The sequence below is a fragment of the Barbus barbus genome, assembly GCF_936440315.1.
Source record: "Barbus barbus genome assembly, chromosome: 36".
Taxonomy (NCBI): domain Eukaryota; kingdom Metazoa; phylum Chordata; class Actinopteri; order Cypriniformes; family Cyprinidae; genus Barbus; species Barbus barbus.
In genome coordinates, this window is record NC_136714.1 from 3278043 (window position 1) to 3299745 (window position 21703).

At 37.3% G+C, this 21703-nt stretch overlaps 1 protein-coding gene across 4 annotated transcripts in view; it reads left to right on the forward strand.

Moving 5' to 3' along the window:
• LOC306856155 (rho GTPase-activating protein 26-like) overlaps positions 1 to 21703 on the forward strand; it is an 89806-nt gene that overhangs the window by 19569 nt on the left and 48534 nt on the right. The window lies entirely within an intron of this gene.

Sequence of the window (21703 nt, forward strand, 5' to 3'; positions counted from 1 at the left end):
AATTGTCAGGTTATCCAAAGTAGTACTGTATCACATTTCCTTAAAAGTTGAAATGAGCATTGTTCAAAAATGAGTTTTAAAAGTGAGCGGCCAGTTATTTCTTTACGTGACAGCGGCAGGCTCTGAAGCCAGTGAACGTACTGAAGCATGTGAATTTGTTCTTCCGGCCTATTATTCCTGTGTCCGGAACCCTAGAGTGCCAACAACAGCACAGCAGCGAACGAATACAGCCCGTTTACCTCTGAACTGAGCGCTTAGAAACTGCTGTCCGCATGTACATAATTATATATGGGGAACCTCAGGTTATTTCAGTGATCTCAGTGGCGTTTGTGTCTCAGAAAGGGGAAGAAACAACCTACAAGAGTTTCAGTGGTGTTGCAGTAGCAATACTATAAATGTAGCTATTTGTTTAGTAGCGTGAGAGTAGCTCAGCTTGTTCCAAAATAGCGTGCCGCAATAACCAGCTCATAAGAGAGTAACCCAAACAGGGAGGAATTAGTAACTAAGGTGACAGGAAATAAAGTAAAAGGAAACACAGGAAACAATATGATATCGGCCAGAATATTGGGATCATTGGTAATATTGGTGCATTCCTTAAAAAAAAAAAAAAAATTAACTAAATAAACAATTAAATAAATTCCAGCTGTTTTTTTTTTTTTGAAAATTTGGGTGATTTTCAGTTTTAGTCCTATACATAGATACATATTTAATTAAAACTAGATTTTAATTTTATAACGAAAATGTGAGTAATGTGAAAAACTGCTGTTTTGCGGTGACCAAGGTGTAGTTACGCGTTTTATACTGGCTTAAGTCAGAATGCTGAAGAATATATTTTCTAGCAAGTTTATGAATGCTTGGAAAAGTGTTAGCATACCTTTCCATTTCATCCTTCCTATTTTTGAAATGTCTGTGCTGTAGCTGTACTACATGTAGCTTGGCAGCAGTGACAAAGTAGCTTCCTCAGGACTGAATTTCAGGTCTTCTCTCATAGCCTTTCATTGCATTCCTCTCAAATGGACAGATGTTTTGGTTTCATGCAACCCTCCCAAGTCCTTGAGGGTTTTCCTTTGGGCGTCTGTTAGGTACAGGCACCCTCCCCCAGACCTTCTGCCTCGTCCAGATAACAGTGATCACCCGCCGCCTGCTGACTGACTAGCAATAAATCCCATTCAGCGCGTCCCTTGGGCGGCACCAAGACTGGCAGGTGTTGTCACGTTCTTCTGATCGAGGGAAAAGCAGCTTATGCTATCATACATGTGCTGGCAAACATTATTAAGCACTTGCTGGAAGTGTTGAAACAGCACAGAAGCTTACAAACATAAGTAAGCACAAAAGCACATGCATGAAGGGTTAAAGTTATCCGTCACGGCTTGCCGTAATAAAGGGATTTCCCTGCTGACCTAGAATCCTCTTCCTAGCAGAGATGCCAGTGCCTCCGCAGCATGCACTCATCTCGGGACGTGTGCTGTTGGTTTTGCCCTCCCTTTCTCCTGCAGACGTCACACGCAGTACATATTCAGCATGTTTGCATGGCGAGCTTATGAATACTTTGAATGATTAATTTCTTCTTGGGGAATGCAAACGATGCTTGAAGCAGTTCTAAGAGGATCAAAGTGAATATTGATCCAGATTTCTTTGAATCTGGATTTTGTATCATTAGCGGTTCATTTGCGGCTGTATTTATTAAAAAGAGCACAGAATGGGCCTGACTGATCATGAGCTCTGTCACGGTCGGTGGTTGTAGTAATCGGCGCCCACACAAAAGGATAACAAAAGGTATATTTAATAGCATCAACACACTTCAAACCATTTACAACTTAATATCCGACAAACATAAAGGCAGAACTGAGGACTTATAAAGAAACAGGAAACAAAGGAGCAAACTAGATAATTAATCAAACACAGGTGATGCATATAACTAATTAACAGAACTGGGTCATGAACTAAAACAGGAAGAACCAAATAAGGTCAAAACAGAACTGAAAGGAAACTAAACCGAAACTGACATGTTACAAGCACAGACACTGCTTTCAATTAAATAAAACTTACAAGCCAGACAATTACCTGCAGGTGTTAGTCAACATGAAATGAAAATTACCCTATTTCCTTGAGAGTTGAATGTTATTTCCTATATTAAATAATTGATATTGTTATGGTGCATTGTATTAAAGCAAATTATTACTATATTATCTGAAAAATATTAAACCTATAAAGCCTATTGTATCATATTTGTGTCTGTATCAAATTTCTAAGGCTTCTTAATTATCAACATCATGAAAAAGCTGTTGCACACAATCTATATATGACTTATGTCACCTGCTTGGTAGCAAAAGGCCTTTTAGTATAATTCTAAAATGTTCCACTTTCAGGTCTTTACTGTTATAAAGATCTCATGTATTTAATTACAGGCTATCACATTTCTGTCTAACTTTTTGTCCATATTTGGCAACTGTAACAAATATTTTTGTTCAGTGTTATTTTTTTCTTCTCATCGAGTATGGTTTTATCTAAAGGTTCACTAAAGTTCTGTTGTACAGTGTTTTTCACAGTAAGCAGTGGCCTACAAACTCCAGTGAAATCAAATGGTAATCCTGTCAAATTCTTTAAATGTGTTACAAACTAATTATAATCAATAACTAATTATAGTTTTGATACTGATTTTATTTAGCTTGTTTCTGCCACTGAATAAATAAAAAGGTAATTGCTTTAAGGTAATAACTTTTTATCTCACAATTCTGACTTTTTTTTTCTCGCAATTGCAAATTTACTTCTTGCAATTAAAGTCAATTAGCAGATATAAACTTGCACTTTCAAGCCCCCCCCCCCCCAAAAAAAAATGTAGTTGCGAATTATAAAGTCAGAATTTAGATATAAAAACAGTAAAAAAAATAAGTCACAAAAAGAGTTTTTACTCACAATTGGTAAAAGAAACTGACTTCTTTATATTTTCTTATTTATATCCCGCAATTCTGACTTATGGGGAAGTGGTGTGTGGTCAAGTATGGTGACCCATACTCGGAATTTGTGCTCTGCATTTAACCCATCCAAGTGTACACACAGTAGTGAACATACACCCGGAGCAGTGGGCAGCCAATGCTGCGGCACCCGGGGAGCAGTTGGGGGTCCGGTGCCTTGCTCAAGGGTCTCACCTCAGTCGTGGTATTGAGGGTGGAGAGAGTGTTGATTATTCACTCCTCCCAACTACAATCCCTGCCGGACCTGAGACTCAAACCCACGACCTTTGGGTTACAAGTCCAACTCTCTATCCATTAGGCCACGACTGCCCTTAATATTCAGAGAAGGTTAGTGGGACCTTTTTAGGTCCAGTCACATCGAAAGATTTATGATGGGATCTTGACCCCAGAATGATTCACTGCAGATGTAACGCTTCAGCATTTTACTTTGCTAAATTCTATTTATTCCAATATTTCACTGAAGTATGCGCTCATATGCATTCAAAAAGGTTTGGGCAAAGCTCTGAATATTCACACACCACAACGGCCTCTGTTTGAGAAGTTTACCGCAATGCATTCATTGTTGACATGTAAAGCTATCTACGGACTGAAAGTACTGCATGCACATTTATGTTGTGCTTTTTTCCAAGATTTGTCACAGTTTCCCCATTCATAATGAGAGCTGACGGAAAGAGGTCATGGAGTCACCTCCATAACCTGTCAGCCGGAATAACGGATGCGTTTTTTTTCAGGTCAAGTGTCATACAGCTAAAGCTGTGAGCCAGGTGCAGGAATGCTAATTACACCCAATCATTTTGTTGGATTAATTGACTCGTTTTTAATTGTTCATAATGGCTCTTTTGTAATCCAGCTGGGCCAGATGTGCTGTCCTTTACAATAATGAGGTTACAGCAAAGTTAGTTAGCAACAGATGATGAGATTACATGCCTGCAGAAGCATAATCTATATCATGTGTCAAACAATATGGTACAATGCTTCATTTAGCACTTCATTCAACATCATGGGAAAACCAGCAGCTGGAATGGCAGTGTTGTTCTACAGCCTTATCCATCTAAATTACTGTTTATTTATGACACTTTTTAATTCTTGTTAGCCTGAATTTTGTGTTGATCGTGAATCTTTTACAATGCAACTGTGTGTCCTATTTTTTATTTTCCTTTATAAATACAAATGCATCACAAAAGCACAAGTTAATTTAATGCCCTCATTCTTAAGACTGTTTCATTGTTCTGTGATGTTATATTTCCACAAGGCAACTTGAAATTCCCCATATACACAATAATCTTGTCATCCATGTGACAAAAATATTTACTGCTGTATATAGTATGTGAGAATAGCACTTTAACAGCACAGTAGCACTATTATAGCTTTGCACTACACCTGACCCTGTAATTAAACTTTAATGTGTAACTTATCCAGCACTGTTTTTATATCGGTCATTATTGATACCTAAAATCATAAAAACACAGTGGTCGTTTGTTCCTGAATTAATCTGTTTTTGTACGAATCACTGATTCAATAACTGATTCATAAAGTCAGCCACTGGCTAGAGAGACAGGGTCACATCACAGTGGAGTCAGCTGTCTTAACCGCGGTTTGTGTACTGCAAATACATACGCGCATCATCACTGTGACTGTCACGCAACTCTGTTCCCCTCTCGGCTTGATGTCTTTATATTTACTTTGAAAGCTGAAGCTCGTGGTTATTGTAAGGGGCGTTACATTTCCGACGCGTCCTTGTGGTGTTCGGCCGATCACAATGCACTGTGTCAGCTGGCCAATCAGAGCAGACTGTGCTTGTTGGAAGGAGGGGCTTTGTAGAAAACGACGAGAGAGGCGGGGCATAGAGGAACTACTATAATGTACAATATTTGAAAAATAATGTGGTTTTTGAACATGTCAACACATTCTGTTACACAAAACACACAAAATAATGATCTTTAAAAAAGCATCTTATGACCCCTTTAAGGGACTTGCCGCCACCTACTGGCAGTTTTAGTGTCATATTTATTTATATATGACTGGCCTTAACCAGCCAAAGTGCCAGCATTTTTATATATCTAATATACATCTAATTATATTTTGCATAGGGTCTTAAACAGTACAGTGCTTTTCCTGACTCATTGGAGGTGAAAGGTCCCTTATCAAAAGGAGCATTTACTATAGAAATTAAAAACACATATAAAAAATACACTTAAGTGCAAACTGAATGTATTGTTTTTGGACACTTGATTCCACAACAATAGATAAATAGTTAATTTTAAATTATTTTAAGTGTACTTAAGTGTATTTTAAAATAGCCATGAAAGTGCACTTGCAATAAATGTCCTTATATTTCATTAATATTGTATTATCAGCAAGTACAGTTATTTAAAAATATAATTTTAAGATTTCAAGTACACTGCATACAATTAAGCACACTTCTTTTTCACAAGGATTAAACTAAACGTTTTGTATAAAGTGAATATCTTACTGTAAGAATTGCTTTGGGTAAACCATGCATGCATGACCCTTTTATTCTGTTGCTCATGCAGTGTTGAGCCCTTTCCTGTTGCAAAGCAGCATTTAGTTTCATTCTTGCAGAAGCGAGTTAAAAAATGGCAGAAATCAACAGAGCCAGAGACTGGGGGCTTCGTACCGCGCTTCCGTACAGAACTTAGGAGTGATTTCATTTTCTTTTTTTAGTATGACCTCCAAACCTCTTTTTCCTCTCTGGTTGCTGTGTCAGCATCAGCCAAACCAAAAGCCAGAATCTCTAACGTAGGATTTTGTCAGAGGGGGGAACAAGGAAGAAAGAAATCTTCCTGACTTTGTTGGGAACCTCTTTGTCGCCGTTGCTAGGAGACGGGAGCTAGGTGGCCGAACACTGCATTGAGAGCTGGATAGAGAGGGTGGAGAATAGATATGGGACAGGCCAAAGAATAGAAAAAAAATGGGGGAAGGCTTGAAAGATGAGACGCCATTGAGATCAAACTCCTTATTTATTTGTTTTTGCATCTTCAAGAAAAGTCCTTTTAATGGTCCTTACATGGCATTGCTCTCAGAGACTGGGCATGAATTCATCCTCCTCTCTGCCATCTTGGCATTAGGCTTCTAGTAGGCCTTAGAAACTTCTGTAAAACCAAATAAGATATTGATGTTTGCCAACTCGTGTGAAAAATTGTAATATTTATATTATTTATTTATATTATTAGAATTAATTTTAACTGTTAAATATTTACGTGTGTGTGTGTGTGTGTGTGTGTCTATATATTATGTGTGTATATATATTACACACACACACACACACACGCACACACACATATGTTGCATATATTTCTTATTTCTTATGTATAAATAAATAAAAGTAAATTTGTGTGTGTGTGTGTATATATATATATATATATTAACCAAATTTCAAAGACATAAAATATAAACATTTAAGTACTTAAGTGGGTCCTGAAGTCCTCTAAAGTTCAGCTAATTGCTAATAAAAAAATAAATAGGAAAAATAAGAAATAAGTAAATAAAAAAATGTCACCAACATTTTAAACATTTAATGTCACCAACAAATTAATTAATTAATAAAAAAAAAATTTTTGAAACATATTTTCTGAACATATGTAATTTGTTGCACAAGCAGATAGCTCTACCCCAAATGCATCAACCTAAAAATATTTTTAATAGATTTATTTGCATATTAGGCTAAAATAAACTAACAAATAACACACACTTAAACTTTAAGGCAGGTTTTTGTGTGAAACTGCTTGACAGTCATGGCAACGGTCAATGACATTCTATCTAAACCATCCAGTTCCATTCACCGATACATTTTGCTCTCATTTCTTTTCCTGCACACACACACACACACACACACACACACACACAACACACCTGCTCGCTGTGTTTCATGCTGACACTTGCTGGTTGAATGAAAAGCAGCTTTAGCCGAGACAAAGGGTGTGTATCCAGCACATGTTGGACTGCTCTCTTTTGTGCACCACAAACAGATCCAAGTCACGTGATCCCCGTTTACCTTTCCAGCAAAAGCAAAACATGCGAGTTTGTCTGTGTGTGCACTTATCACACTTTGAAAATACAAAACAGCCACATCTCATGTTTCATAGGCTGTTTTGTTTTGCCTGTTTTAACTAATACGAAGAGAACAATTGCAAAATCTGGCCTTAAAACTTTACACATTTTCCTTATCCTATTAGGATTTTCCCCATATGTCCACTATGTTGAGACTGTTTTGTTTACTGTACCTTTAAGACCAATATGGTCTTTGTTATGATTGGCTAACTTATTTGAATGAATCATATGGTGTAGTTCATCAGGGAGGGGTGCATAGCTGAATAACTCTTGATTTATTAATGGTTGTGATATCCTAACATGAAGACTTGTACAACTTAGTTTCAATAAATAATTTTGGACCAGGGATTGAGTTTGGAGTTGTGAACATACATAGTTACATAATAGATCAAGTTCTTTTAGAAGAGCAAGAAAATCCATGATATGCCAATATTAATTTTCATCTTTGTTCCTTGTTTTCTCCCTGTTTTTCACTCTTGTCATCTCACACTTCTGTGGGACTGTTTACACGAGTGAAAGTAATTAACAGGATATTGTATAGAGACTGTTGAGGTTAAAGTCTCTTTCATTTGTGCACACTGCGTGACGTCTGATGTTTCTTCTTTCTGTTTCTCTGCTGGTTTACTCATTTTTTGAGTTCAGGAAGCAGCTGCTGTACATCATCGTCATTTTTAACGGAAGTGCTTGCATGCAATCTGGTGGACCAATCTATGGGTCTTAACAAGTTCGGCCGTATTGACCCAATGCATGTGATGAAACTTGGAATCAGGAAGGGTTACTCGTCAAATCGTATTGAAGTGGCATTTAACACAATCTGTGTAATTTTGTGGATTTTTACAATACTTTTTTCTGTCGCATTTTAATATGCAGAGACGACATTGGTTGATTTCCCAAAGTGTGGTGCTCTGTTAGTTTGAGCATCCCAAAATTCCTGATGCAACAATATTGGCTGAACCAGTGTCATGAGCAGGTTCAAATGCTTGGAAAGTATATTCTATAAAATAGTGAAATAGATTTGAAATAAACTACAATATAAAAATTCTAATGAACTTTATCATTTAATCAACTTTATATACATACATTCTATAAATATTAAAAACAGAAAACTAGTTTGGTGTAAAAATATAAAAAAAAAATCCTAATTTATAAAAAGTCATAAATAATGCAATTATTGTATATTGTACACTTATTGAGTAGCGCTGAAGTTGCAGCTGACATTTAAAATGTATTAACTTAATGTAATACTGAATAACACAGTTAAATCTAATGCTTTGCATATGCTTTAGTATGTTAAATCATTATTTAAAGCATGGCAAATTATTAAAACAGTAATTTAAAATTTACTGTAAAACTACTAATTTGACTAAGTGTTTAAAAGTGTGTTAAAACAGTTATGAATGTAAACTCTCTTCGTTCATTTTGTATTATTTTCAAGTGCATTTTTTTAAAACTGCTTTTAACATTTGAAGAACACTACAAGTGTGCATTCAATACAATTAAGCACACTTCTTTTTCTTTTTTTTGTTTTGGAACTATTTTCATTTGTGGAACAAAAATTAACAAAATAGCTTGTGTAATGCAAGTTACTTTATGTTCATTTTTGTTTATTGAATTATTGTAAAAAAGCAGTATAATTTTTCTTGTGTTTTTTCCAGATAGCAGTACCTTTGATTAGCAATTTAAATGTTGTTTTAGAAAATATATGTATGTCATGTGCAGAGAGTATATGTACAGTATATCTGTTCACAGAGAGTAAACTAAGAGGGCAAAAGAATGACACAGAACCAACATGACAAACCAGAGACAGCGTTTACTACTGGGCTACTTGCTTGTGCTTTGCTAATTGTATCCTTATGTATAATTCTGACTTGATGTTTGCCATTTTTAATCATATGGCCCAGAATACTGCCATCTAAACAACCATATGCTCTGTGCTGATTACACTGTTATTTGAATAAGATGAATTATTAATGCTGCACCAGCCATTCAGTGTTTGGTGGATGATGCTATTATGCAAATTTAGGTTCACGATATCTAAAAAAATGGCAGATTTGACTAATTTTGGCTTTTCTGTGCAGATGACATTTGAAAAAAACGTGACAAAAACGTATCTGTACATACAATTTACTGCATTTTCTAACTAAAATGAACAGTAAATAAATAATTATTTTCACACTGTTTCTTGCACAATATTATGTTATGACCTCAAATACTTTAACATGTATACATGTACATGAGAACTACATTTTGATGTATCCAGCTTCTTATGTATGGCTTTTCTGACATAGTAAACGTGCTCTGTAGCTCACCTGATACAGCATTGCACATGCTATGGTGAACTCTCTAGTCCCGTGAAACACAAGTTGTGATAAAGTGTTTTCCATTCAGCTCCACTCACTGGACATTTAATTTCCGAACATTTTACTTTGAAAGCTTCATGAAGGAAGGAATAATTGACGACGGGCCGTTGAATTAATAGAGAAATTTTTCTAATAATTCAACGGACCGAAGTCAATTATTCCGCTAATACTACGGTTGCCACACCTCAAGACATTGATATATTTCAAGGCATTCGTCTGGTTTTTCTACTTAAATCGCTATTGTGAGTAGGATTATTTCTTCCGCATCTCGTCCAACGCCTCTCTTGCTAATTCCAAAACCGTAACGGAGGCTTGAGCCGTGGATAGTAGACTAATGCAGATGCAGTTAATACAGTTAATAACTAAATTATGAGAGAAGAGAGATTACCTCTGTGAGTCTGTGCATCTCTCAAAAGTGTTTGGCAGCAATGTCTCTAATGTTAGATATAGTGAAACTTAACTGTTGTTAACTTAAGTTAACTTTCTTCACGAACAGCGCCGTTGTTGTTACCTCGCTTGTGAGAAGTCATGTACTTTTTAAGTTGTTAAACTATGTTACTTATAAAATCGTCAGAGTAGCGCTATCAACATTAGCGCGTCTGTTAGCGTCTGTGCAAACTGTCTGTGAGGGAGAGAGAGCAGGAGAGACGGCGTATGTGCTTTCCATACATTATAAAACGTAATTTTGTGGCAAAAACATGAATGTAGTCGTTTGTATCCTTATGTTTACTATATTTATTTGTTTGGCCAGTGTCATTGTTGGCTGTTTTAGGCTGTAAGGACATTTGAAATAACGCAAATCATTTGGCGAAGTGATATGTAATGCGGTGCCTGGAACTACGTTCGCAGTGCGTTTGCCTGAAAATAATTGCACCTTAGAACGTTCGTCAGCCAATCAGATTCAACGGCCCCATAGTATAAGTATGTAAGAAACAATGTAATATCATTTTTGCATTTTGCGACTTCCAATGAGCTAAACATTTTAGTGTTTACCCCACTGTCTGTGCTTCTACATTTCTAGTGTAATTCCATTTCAATAATGTCAACAGTTTGTGTGACATCCTTCACCCAAACTGTGTTGGTTTGAGTCAGCTAGTGGGACAGTACCTTTAGTCATTAAGTTGCAGTGAATCATGTTGTAGTTGCTGACATTGCAGGTATTAAGTATACACTTATAACTCACTTCCTACCCTGTTATTCATTTCCTTTTCCTGTGGCATACCACCATCCTCCGCTCTGAAGGACTTGTGTATCAGTGTTTGGAAATCCACTTTCATGGTCTGTCGTTGCTCCATCAGAATCCGCTTCCTGTGTGCATGCTACGACAGCAGAGAAAACACAAGCTTTATTTTACTGCCGTTTAAACATTCTGACTATTTCACTGGCATTGTAATGCCTTGAGAGCTGCAAACGGAGAAAATGTATTCCAGCAGCCATTTCTGGAAGGTTAAAAAGTCATTTCATGCTTATTGAGGTGCTAACAGTGCTGTGACTGTACTTCAGCTGCAAGCGTGAACAGCGCAGCCACCGCACAAATCCCAGCAGGCTGCAGCTTTCATCTTATCTTGCTGACTAAACTAAATGAGCAGAAATTGTAGTGCTCTGAAATTGACCCAAAAACAACAAGAGTCTATTCCACAGAGGTCAATTAGAGGATGTTGAGTGAAACTGCAGGGCTTCGTTCTGTGAGCGACTGCTCGTCTGTGTCCTTCATGTTGGTGTACTGTGTAATCAACAAAGTTGTTCATCTTAAAAATGCATAATTTACCTTGTTTCGAAACTAAATGACATTTTGTGTGCTAAACATCAAAAAAGGTTGAAGCTAAAACCATATAATCTTTGTTAATGTGCCCACCGTTTTACTGTGGAAGCCAGTTTCTGCCACTGAATAAAACTAAAAAGTTAATTGTGACTTTTTATCTCCCAATTCTGACATCTTTCTTGCAATTATGACTTTTTTTTTTCTCTGAATTGCGTGATATAAACTCACAATTGCAAGTTATAAAGTCATAGAAATTTCCAATTGTGACTTACAAAGTCTGAGTTGTGTGATAAGCTCAAAATTCTGAAACATAGTCACAATTATGATAAATTAATAAAAATTGCGAGATATAAACTCACGATTTTTACTTTATAAAGTATACTGATATAAACTCTCAATTGTGTTATAATGTCAGAATTGCATGATAGAAATTCAGAATTGTGAGTTTATATATTAACTCACAAGATGTAAACCCACAATTGTAAGAAAATATGTTTGCGAGATATAAACTTGTAATTGCAAGAAAGTCAGAATTACGAGATGTAAAAATGCAGAATTGAAAAAAGGCAGAACTGTGAGTTTATATCATGCAATTCTGAGAAAATAGGTCAGTAATGCGAGATATAAACTCGCAATTGAAAGGGGAAAAAAGTCAAAATTGTGATTTAAAAAATCGCAATTACCTTTTATATACAGGTATATATAAAAAATTATAATAAAATCAGTTGCGGAAACATACACTATATACATATACCAATGTAAAAATGTAAGTCATTTCTTGATGGTATTCACCTCAGAGTATCTGTCAAATGACATAGTTACCAAACTATTATTGTTGCAAAATACCAAAAGGAAATGCACTGGTTCATGCCAGTCTCTCTTCATCCTGTGTAGTCTGTTTTTTGTAGATTTTGCAATAGAATTGGCTCTGCGCCCTGCCTTAACTGAAGTGAAGTGACATACGGCCAAGTATGGTGACCCATACTCGGAATTCGTGCTCTGCATTTAACCCATCCAACGTGCACACACACAGCAGTGAACACACACACACACCGTGAACACACACACACAGCAGTGGGCAGCCATTTATGCTGCGGCGCCCGGGGAGCAGTTGCCCTTGCTCAAGGGCACCTCAGTCGTGGTATTGAGGGTGGAGAGAGCGCTGGACATTCACTCCCCCCACCTACAATCCCTGCCGGCCTGAGACTCGAACCCGCAACCTTTGGATTACAAGTCCGACTCTCTAACCATTAGGCCACGACTTCCCAATAGAACTGTGTGATCTATTGCAATGACATCATTACAAGTATGACTTAATGTTTATTTCTCCGTAGTTTACATTAATTCCCATTCGCATGTGCAACATGTTTGGTCTTTGACGACCCTGTTATGGTTCATATGTCAAAAAGTGTTTGTTTTGTTATGAATTAATGAACTTGAATGCATATCTGCATCTTTTTCTAATTACATCTTCATTGATTTTTACCTACTAGAGTTCCAAGTAAGATGTCTCACAGGACATTATAATATGTGTGTCTAGCAGTGATGTGGTGGTGTTTTGCTGAGTAGACTTTGGCTTCTGACTAGCTCTCGCTGTGTGGCCCAGTACAGTTCCCTGCTGGTAAAGTGCTGTTTGTAATGGAAGCTCTGCCGTTTGGACCATCTGGAGAGATGTGTCTTCCAGGTCTTCACTGGCTTCCATCACAAAGGCTTTTATCATCTGTTCTGCTCTATATTCATATATGTAAAGAACATTTATAAATTAATATATTAGAAAATTTTGTCATCATTTACCTATTTGTTGTGCAAAATAATGAAAGTTAAAAAGGCCTCAGGCTGCCAAGTTCCAAATTATCAAAAAAGTATCAGAGCAGCCTACGTGATTCATACACTTTGAACAGACCAAAATTTACATTATTCACTGATAATTTGTACTGTAGCTTTCAAAATCAAATATGGTCCTTTTGCATGTGCCACATAACTTGTAAAAAATAAAAATAATGTACACTTTTACTGTATTTCAAATCTTAAAAGTATATTAAAAAACTGCACTTGCGTATACTTTGAAATGTAAAATTAGCATTTTGTAATAATGACAATTTTTTGAGTACATTTTACAGTAAGTAATTGTTTTAAGTGACGTGTAGCCAAGTATGGGGACCCATACTCGGAATTTGTGCTCTGCATTTATCCCATCCAAGTGCACTCCACCCACCGACAATTCCTGCCAGACCTGAGACTCAAACCCGCGACCTTCGGGTTACAAGTCTGACTCTCTATCCATTAGGCCACGACTGCCTTAATACTCTCGTGATGCTATAAAGCAGACTTATTTTGCAAAGTTCTTCATTGTAGGGTGTTGTTACATATAAGTATATGGACTACATGTACTACTAACTTAATCATTGCAAAATGTGTAATTACAAATGAAGAGTTCATTTGCAAAAACAGATAACTCTGTTTTTAACAATTCTCAGAAATCATGTTTTTTCATTGTGCATTCCAATTAATCTCGATAAAACTGCAGTTGGGTTATTTTGACTAGGTAAAAAAAAAAAAACCTAACTAACACTATACAAAACCTTGATAACATAAAAAACTAGTGCTGTCAAACGATTAATCGCGATTAATCGCATACAAAATAAAAGTTTTTTGCATAATATATGTGTGCTGTGTATATTTATTATGTTTATATAAATACACACACATACAGTATATATTTTGAAAATATTTACACGTATTTACATGTCTATATTTATGTTAATATAATTTAGATTATAAATAAATATATTTAATATATAAACTCAACATATTTTTCTGAAATATATACATGCATGTTTGTGTATTTATATATACGTAATAAATATACACAGCACACATACATATATCATGTAAACAAAAACTTTTATTTTGGATGCGATTAATCGCGATTAATCATTTAACAGCACTATAAAAAACATGTTTTTTTGAAAATTTGAAAAAACTGAGCTTTTTTTTTTTTATCTGTTTTTACAAATAAACTCTTCAAATATATTTCAATATATGGCATACAAGATATGACATTATGGTATATTTTAGTTTACCATAAATGCTTGTAAGTAAATTCGACAAGATACTTTTAAAATTGTACTTTTTAAATGTTTTCTTGTGTAAATTAAGTACAGTTTAAGATACTTTTAAAATTGTACTTTATTTACCCGGTGTGAAGTAGCTCATAAATTTAGTTTGCACAGATCTCTTTAGAGTCAGACAGTGATTTTTAGGTTTATGATGCAGGTTTTGGCATATAGTTGTGAATGCGTAACAGCCATGCAGCATATGTTTAACAGAGTCAGTGGTTTGTACAAAGTGACTGCTAAGTGTCTGCCGTAATGGTCTTTAGAGACAAATTATACTCCTTCACTTGGCTGAAGCTGAGTTATGTGCTCCTGGACCTCAGGCATGACTCATGACATCTTTCTGTTAGCACTCCAAAACACTTCCAGGTTACACTTCAGACTGTTGCATTGCACACATGTTGAGAAGCATGAGAAATATGTTGAGATGAAACTGTAGTTCAATACGCTATAAGATGTGTTTAAACCTACCCTTTCGATAAAACAACTAGCCAAAAGCTACACACATTTTCTAATGGAGGGCAAAACAAAGAAAGCAATCCGAGCTCCTGTCAAGTTGCTTACAAATAGTTAATAGTTCGATAATCAGAAAGAAGGCTGTAGGTCTTTGTATGATTCATTCATTAGCAATCAAGCCACTTGTATCTCATTCTAATGATTTAAAACCTCTGCCACAAAAAAGCACGTGTTCAGGAACATCTGAAAAAGTTGATGAGCATGATGAAGGATTTGGGAGGGCCGATCCTCCCTCATAGAAACTCGAGCTCCCTGCAGACAGCAGCTGGTATCCGTTCCACACCAGCAGCACTCCGTCTCATCCCAGGACAGGAAACTGAGAAACAAGAGCAGATTACATGCTTCAAGTGTTTCCATTTTCTCACTTCAACATCTGATTGTCACTGTGGACGTGTACACACTGCAAGTTGCGGGAGTAACAACAGCATTCAATTGCATGTTATTGTTCCTTGTGTATATGAAATACTCCTATAATCAACTAGGTTCAAATAGAGTTTGGGTTATAATGACACCAACTAACTAACTAAGCATTAATTAATTTATTTATTTGCATATTAATTTTAAGTAATGTTAAAAAAAATAGACATTTTTAATTAATTAAAAGATTGGGTGGCTATTTATACATACAAGGACTTGAATACACCTCTTCTGTGATTAAAGTTTTATTTTAATTTCTGACTTTTTTTCCTAATTGCATGATATAAAGTCACATTCTGAGAAGTACAGTCGCGAAGTTACATGCAATTGTGAGTTATAAAGTGATAATTGTGAGATATTTTTTTTTCCCCTCAGAATTTGACTGTATAACTCACAATAGCGAATTTATGTGTCAAAATTCTGAGAAATAAATTCAGAATTGTGAGATAAGTCATAATTTTTTATTTTATTATTTAATTTTTTTCAGTGTTGGAAACCGATGTACAAACCCGATTCCAAAAAAGTTGGGACACTGTACAAATTGTGAATAAAAACAGAATGCAATGATGTGGAAGTTTCAAATTTCAATATTTTATTCAGAATACAACATAGATGACATATCGAATGTTTAAACTGAGAAAATTTATCATTTTAAGGGAAAAATAAGTTTATTTTAAATTTCATGGCATCATCACATCTCAAAAAAGTTGGGACAAGGCCATGTTTACCACTGTGTGGCATCCCCTCTTTTTATAACAGTCTGCAAACATCTGGGGACTGAGGAGACAAGTTGCTCAAGTTTAGGAATAGGAATGTTGTCCCATTCTTGTCTAATACAGGCTTCTAGTTGCTCAACTGTCTTAGGTCTTCTTTGTCGCATCTTCCTCTTTATGATGCGCCAAATGTTTTCTATGGGTGAAAGATCAGGACTGCAGGCTGGCCATTTCAGTACCCGGATCCTCCTTCTACGCAGCCATGATGTTGTAATTGATGCAGTATGTGGTCTGGCATTGTCATGTTGGAAAATGCAAGGTCTTCCCTGAAAGAGACGACGTCTGGATGGGAGCATATGTTGTTCTAGAACTTGGATATACCTTTCAGCATTGATGGTGCCTTTCCAGATGTGTAAGCTGCCCAAGCCACACGCACTCATGCAACCCCATACCATCAGAGATGCAGGCTTCTGAACTGAGCGCAGATAACAACTTGGGTTGTCCTTGTCCTCTTTAGTCCGGATGACATGGCGTCCCAATTTTCCAAAAAGAACTTCAAATTTTGATTCGTCTGACCACAGAACAGTTTTCCACTTTGCCACAGTCCATTTTAAATAAGCCTTGGCCCAGAGAAAACACCTGCGCTTCTGGATCATGTTTAGATATGGCTTCTTTTTTGACCTATAGAGTTTTAGCCGGCAACAGCGAATGGCACGGTGGATTGTGTTCACCGACAATGTTTTCTGGAAGTATTCCTGAGCCCATGTTGTGATTTCCATTACAGTAGCATTCCTGTATGTGATGCAGTTCCGTCTAAGGGCCCGAAGATCACGGGCATCCAGTATGGTTTTCCGGCCTTGACCCTTACGCACAGAGATTGTTCCAGATTCTCTGAATCTTTGGATGATATTATGCACTGTAGATGATGATAACTTCAAACTCTTTGCATTTTTTCTCTGAGAAACTCCTTTCTGATATTGCTCCACTATTTTTCACCGCAGCATTGGGGGAATTGGTGATCCTCTTGCCATCTTGACTTCTGAGAGACACTGCCACTCTGAGAGGCTCTTTTTATACCCAATCATGTTGCCAATTGACCTAATAAGTTGCAAATTGGTCCTCCAGCTGTTCCTTATATGTACATTTAACTTTTCCGGCCTCTTATTGCTACCTGTCCCAACTTTTTTGGAATGTGTAGCTCTCATGAAATCCAAAATGAGCCAATATTTGGCATGACATTTCAAAATGTCTCACTTTCAACATTTGATATGTTATCTATATTCTATTGTGAATAAAATATAAGTTTATGAGATTTGTAAATTATTGCATTCCTTTTTTATTCGTAATTTGTACAGTGTCCCAACTTTTTTGGAATCGGGTTTGTAAACTAATGTAAAAATAACCCAGACATTTCTTGGTGACATTCACCTCAGAGTATCAGTCAAATGACAAGGTTATACCAAACAATTATTGGTGCAAAATAAAAAAAAAGGCAAACATGCATTGGACTCGAATACACCTCTTCTGAAAAACGGAAGTTTTCATTTAATTTTGATATTTTCAGGCTTTTTGAGACAAAAAGGCGCATTAGAAGGATATAATTCTAGGAAATTGAATCTTTGTTTGGGATAATCTTTATAGTTTTTTCTTAAGAATAAAAGTAGGAGTTTTGTTAAAATATGTTAAGTATTTGAAAAATATTTAGATTAGATTAGATTAGATTCAACTTTATTGTCATTTATGCAGAGTACAAGTACAGAGCTAATGAAATGCAGTTAGCATCTAACCAGAAGTGCAAGAATATAGTGTTTTATATACATATAAGTGCAGAGTAAGTGAAGATATGATTTACAGAATATACAGTGGAATTGCTATATACAGTATTGAGCAGAGTATATACAGAATATAAAATAGGAATGCAATGTAGGGATTGTATGTACATTATGAACAGAGCAATGTAGATTATATAGATTACAGATTATATATACACATTATGAACAGCAGAAACGTGAGAACAGTGGTAATAAATAAATACAGCTGGATGAGTGTGCAAAGTATTGATAGAACAATGTATTCTATGCAAAATAGCAGTAGTGCAATATTTTATAGAAATAGTTTACTGTGCTTGTACAGTAACAACTTTAAACAGTTTATAGTGTAATGACTTGAACGATGTGCAGTCTGTGCAAAATATGAGTAGTGCAAATGCATGTGTTTAAAGTACTGTGACCAGTGCAGTAATAAGCAGGTGCAGGTTAGATTGGTGGTGTGGCGTTCAGAAGTGTCACAGCCTCGGGGAAGAAGCTCTTCCTGAGCCTACTGGTGCGAGAGCGTAGGCACCTGTAACGCCTGCCGGATGGAAGGAGGGTGAAAAGTCCATGGTTAGGGTGAGAGGCATCCTTGATGATGTTTCTTGCCCTGCCCAGACAGCGCTTATAATAAATGTTCTCAATGGAAGTTAACTGGGTGCCGGTGATCCGTTGAGCAGTTTTCACCACCCGCTGGAGTGCTTTGCGGTCAGATGCGGAGCAATTGCTGTACCATACTGAGATGCAGTTCGTGAGTATGCTCTCAATGGTACAGCGGTAGAATTCCACAAGGATCCTGGGATTCAGGTGAACTTTCTTAAGGCTCCTTAAGAAGTAAAGGCGCTGCTGTGCCTTTTTGACCAGAGTAGAGGTGTTATGGGACCAGGTGAGGTCATCAGAGATGTGGATGCCAAGGAACTTGAAACTCGACACACGCTCCACTTCAGCTCCGTTGATGTAGATGGGTGTGTGTGCATGACTCCTAGTCCGCCTGAAGTCCACAATGATCTCCTTTGTCTTCTGGGTGTTTAGCTGTAGATTATTGGTGGCACACCATACAGCCAGGTGCTGCACCTCATCCCTGTAGGCTGATTCATCGTCATCCTTGATCAGACCTACCACCGTGGTGTCATCTGCAAATTTGATTATGGTGTTGGAGCCATAAACAGGAACACAGTCATGGGTGAAGAGGGAGTACAGGAGAGGGCTCAGTACGCAGCCCTGTGGCACGCCGGTGTTCAGGGTGATGATGGAGGAGGAGAGGTTATCTAACTTGACGGACTGAGGTCTGTTAGTCAGAAAATCTAGAATCCAATTACAGATGGGTGTGCTGATTCCAAGCTGGCTGAGCTTGGAGATCAGCTTGGAGGGGATTACTGTATTAAATGCAGAACTGAAGTCCATGAACAGCATTCTCACATGTGTGTTTTGACTGTCCAGGTGGGTGAGGGCAGAGTGAAGCGCTGTTGAGATGGCGTCCTCTGTTGACCTATTGTGGCGATAGGCAAATTGGAATGGGTCCAGTGTAGCAGGGAGACAGGATTTTAGGTGGGATGCAACCAGTTTCTCAAAACACTTGGCAATGATGGGGGTGAGTGCAACAGGACGGAAGTCGTTAGGGACCGAGGCAGTGGAATGTTTCGGTACTGGTACGATGGTGGAGGTTTTGAAGATAGTGGGGACAGTTGTTTGGGCCAGGGACAGATTGAAAATGTCCGTGAAGACCTCAGCTAGCTGCTCCGCACAGGCTTTAAGCACACGACCAGGTATTCCGTCAGGGCCAGCTGCCTTCCGTGCATTCACTTTACGCAAAGTGGAGTAAACGTCTGATGTGGAGAGAGTGAGAGGCAGTTCACTGGGTTGATGCTCAGCTTTGAGTGAGATCTCCTTATTATTTTGATCAAAACGAGCATAAAAGTGGTTGAGCTCGTTTGGGAGGGAGGCAGAGCTGGAGGGGGGCACAGAGTTAGGTGGTTTGTAATCCGTGATAGATTGTATGCCTTGCCACATACGCCGGGGGTCTGAAGAATTGAAGTGTTCTTCAATCTTCTGTTTGTGTGTGAGTTTGGCCTGGCAGATACCCTTCCTCAGGTTGGCTCTGGCTGAGCTGTAAGCCTCCTGGTCTCCAGACCTGAAGGCTGCATCTCTTGCTTTGAGCAGGAGGCGAACCTCTCTGTTCATCCAGGGCTTCTGATTGGGGAAGATTTTTATTTTTTTGTGTGTAGTCACTCTGCTCACACAGCTGTTGATGTGCTCCATGACAGAGTTGGTGTAAGTGTCAATGTTAATCTGAGAGTTTGTGGTGGCCTGGGCAGCAAACTCACTCCATTCTGTGAGCTGGAATTGATGTTGAAGAGTGGAGTCAGCACCTTCCAGCCAGATTTTAACAGTCCTTGTTGTAGGTTTCACACGTTTGATGACCGGGGTATACTTGGGGAGCAGGAACAAAGAGAGGTGATCAGACTGACCCAGGTGGGGGAGGGGTGTGACTTTGTAGGCATCACTCACATTAGTATAAACGTGGTCCAATGTTTTATGTCCTCTTGTAGTGCAGGAGACATTTTGATTAAATTTAGGGAGAACAGATCTAAGAGTGCAGTGATTGAAGTCCCCAGCAACAATAAAGGCTCCATCCGGGTGCAGGGTTTGTATTTGTCTGTCAAATCAAAGTTATGTGGTTTGGCCAAAGAGCATGTGGCAGTCTGAACATGCAGGACAAAAGCAAACGTTCCATCATAGATAGGTCTACAGTAGTCAACATTTGAAGTGGATCAAAAAAGTTAATCAAAGTTGTCCTAAGACAAGAATGGGTATTGTTTTGGTTTTAGGACAAATTTGATGAAAGGTTTTGATACACTTCAAATTTTGACTACTGTATAAGAAGTCTCTGATAATATCAGACAATTAAATGTACCTTTTATGACATGTCAATGGTTATTTTCACTTAGAAAAGCCTCTAAAAAGTAGAGGAAATTTACTGCGCAGGCAACCAACATGTTAACTACAGCTCAGACGTCACATAATGGCACATCAGCAGCATTCCACTGGAGCCTTTGGAAAGAAAAATGCTGCATCTTTTTATTTGATTTCCTGTTGGCTTTTATTTGTGAGTGTTTGTGCTTGCATATACAACTGTATGTGCGCATTCCTTCCTTGGACGGCACCATTGTGTCGCCAGGCAGAAGGCAGGAAGCAGAGGACACTGGAGGAGAACATTTTGGGGAATTTGGGTGTTCTTAGAGCACATGTTGACGAATGTGGATTTCAACAGAAGATGCTTATTTTTAGCACTGGTCACTAATTAACAATCCATTCTTGGATTTCCGAGTGCTAAAATAACTGCGTCTGATAATAACAAATTGATAGGCCACTTGTTGGGAAGTAGGGTTGTCACTTTACCCAAAAAATTAAATTAAATGATTATTGATACCAAAGCAAAAACTAATATGCTATTGAACGTACCCATGAGATGTTTGTTGTATTTTTCTGTTATTAATTAACTGGTAATTGGTGTGAATTTTGTTGCAGATCTAACTATTTTACAGTTTTGTTCATGCATTGTAAAATGTGTTGTGACCTGCTAGCTTGGTAAGCCAAAGCAAGCCATTGCCAAACAGAATCATATTTCTTTCCATAAAGAACTGGGTCAATATGTTTCACAAGAAGTAAATGCATGTCCTGAAAAAAGAATAATGTATTTGTTACTGGCAAACTTGCCCTTTAGTTGATTATAAATTGTATCACTTGTGTTGTTTGTAATGGAGAGAGTTTACACACAGCTTGCCCAAAATGTGCTTTTGATTTTGACACTTTGACAATCACATACAGAATGTTTGGTTCATATCGCTGTGAGGGATACTTAAAAAAGAGCTTCTAAGTGCTCTTAACAGAGCTCTAGGAATTTGAAATTTTATTATTATGATGATTATTATTATTAGTAGTAGTAGTTGTATTGTAGTACTAGT